This window comes from Chenopodium album, chromosome 2 (genome assembly GCF_948465745.1).
Source record: "Chenopodium album chromosome 2, dcCheAlbu1.1, whole genome shotgun sequence".
NCBI classification, from domain to species: Eukaryota; Viridiplantae; Streptophyta; class Magnoliopsida; order Caryophyllales; family Amaranthaceae; genus Chenopodium; species Chenopodium album.
In genome coordinates, this window is record NC_137835.1 from 21,203,664 (window position 1) to 21,206,454 (window position 2,791).

A 2,791-nucleotide genomic window follows, 5' to 3' on the forward strand; every position below is an offset into this window, starting at 1 on the left:
TATAATGGTGTTTTGGTGAGGAAGGAAGAAGATGAAATATGAAGTAGTAGTAAGTTATAGCAAAGTAAAGTGGTGGGATTAAAACAAGTTAAAATTAAATAAGTTAAACAAAATAAAAAAAATATAATAAAATAAAAAAAAAAGGGAAACCGTGACTTTGCCTTAGTATGCATGCATTGGAATTGTTTTTTATGCATGCATGAATGCATGATTTGCATGTTTCTCCATTTATCACAATATGCTACATTGTCTTTTGTGATTTGTATCTTTTCTTTTTTTTTTTTTTTTAAATGATTGAAAATATTAGGATAATAATAATAACAATAGGATACATAAAATCAGTAGTACTAAACTTTTATCCGGGGTTAGAAAGTGATACTGTAGAAACAGTCACGGTTTTAAAATTGTACAGATTAAAGGATCAATATTTGAAATTCTCGACCCGGATATGTTAAACGGAATAATTGTTACATATGTCAGTGGTAACACATTATTTTTATTTTATGTTATTTTTAAAAGATAAACTTACTACTATTATTAGACTAAACAATTGGGATATGACAAAAATACGGATAAGATTTATCCCTTATAAAAGGGAGATTTCCCTTATCCGAAATCACCCTTTACTCAAAAAACACACCCCTTGCCTTTTCCTCTTCGGTTTCCATGGCTCCCGGCAACAAAAACCATCAAGCTCCGTCTCCGTTCAACGAGCATTTTCTTCTTTTCTCCTTGGTTTTCTATCTTTTCTTCTTATATTTTCTTATTTAATTAATTATAATTATTATGGGGGATTTATAAAAATTATTATAACTAGTTTTAATTAAATAAAATCAGATTTTTAATGATGTTTGTGAGAAAATAATTAAAAGGTTCATGTACATTTAGTTAGGGGTTTTTAATTTAATTATTGTGATTATTTATTAACCTTATATTAATTAAGGTTATATTTAATTGTAGGGTGTGTTCAATCAAGGTTGTGTTCTTTTGTGTAATTTGCTAATCAAGGATCGAGGTACGTTTAGGTGGCTAGATACCTTCAAAAATGATTGGTTTGAATAGCATGTTTTATATGATTTTATTAGTGATTAAATAAAATTGACTTGAATTATGTTTTATGAGTTAAAGCATGATTTTAATGTGTGTTTTAATAAACTGATCTTGAAATTATGATTTTATTGAACTAGGGTTTATGAAATAAAAACTATGATTAAAGGATTGTTTTTAATAAATAAATTAAAGGTTAATTTTATATCATGTCTTGATTAATTAAATTATTAATCATCTTTTAAAGGTTTAATTTTGAAAGCATGTTGAATTTAATAAAAAGGAGTTTGGAATTTATATTGGAATTATTAAAAATAATTTATTGAATTATTGAGTAATTATTATTAAAGCTTTATAAGCATGTCAGTAATCCCACTATGCGGATTTGGTTTATTTGATAAGATTTTAGACTTTGTATGACCGAGTCTTTCCTCAAGAATAACCTTGTAATATAAGGAGACTAGCTTGGGGGGTGTGCACACTTGGGTGAGGAATTTGGATATTTATATGGAATTGATTTTATTATTATTGAATTATTGGAATGGTTGAAATATTGGAATTGGTTTGAATCATGGATTGGAATTATTGGTTTAAGTATTGAAATTGGTTTTAAAATCATGTTTGCTACTAAATTGAATTTAATTATCTTGCACTTATCGTACTAAGCATATTTTGCTTATTTGTATTTTCTATTTGTTTTTGGTTTGCCCTGTTTACCTTAATGGTAAGCAATGTTGACTGCAGGTGGTGTTAGTGAGCATGTGGAGTCTCGAGAATGGTTTCACCTTGATTAGGAATCGGTGGTCTTTGTGTTTTATTTTGTGTATTCATGACAATGGTTATTATTATGGTTTATTAATAAAAGAGTATTGAAGTTTCCGCTGCAAAGTATTATTTAGTAAGCTTGGTAGCCTTGCATAATTACGCAGCGGTAATACGCCTAAGTCTATCTCTACAATATAATTATACGTATTTTTCTAGTAATATCGTAGAGGGAGATTTGGGGGTGTTACACTAATTTTTTTGTCTTTTTCGGGTGGTATTTTAAAAAGGGTGGTATTTTAAAATAAATTATTTTGAGATGATAATATCAATAGGTGGGTTATTTGTGGGTGGTAAAATATAAAATTTTCATTTAATTATTAGAATCTTAATAATTTTAATTCAGTAAAAAAAAGTAATTTTAGCTCAGCAAAATTATGAAGAAGGGAAATGGCCTAAAGAATCAATATTTATTCTACCCAGGCCAACAAACAATGGGGCAAGCAATCAGTTAAGGGCTCTTTTTCCCCGATAATGTCACAAGCCAAATTGTGGGCATTTTGCTACCGAGAAACCCCATGTTAGATACTTTGGTATGGGACCTCACTACGTTTGGAATATTTTCAGTTAAGTCAACCTCTTAGTTAGCACTTAAACTCAGTCTCAAAGATAATAAGTGGCTTAATAGTAGGATCTGGAAAATTAATATCACTTCAATTTTCTAAATCTTTTATGGCAAAATTTTCATATCAGCTTAGGAGTTAGAGATACACTTTACTAAAGAAACACTGCCTCTTTAAATATTAGCCCTTTGCAAACATCAAAATGAAACAATTGATCAACTTTTCCTAAATTGTTTAACAATTAGAGAAATTTTGAACCACTCTTATACTAAGAAATTGTTAAACTGTACAACGTCTTTATTCAATTTAACCAAAACATTAATATTTATATACCGATTAAGAAAACACCCAAACATTTT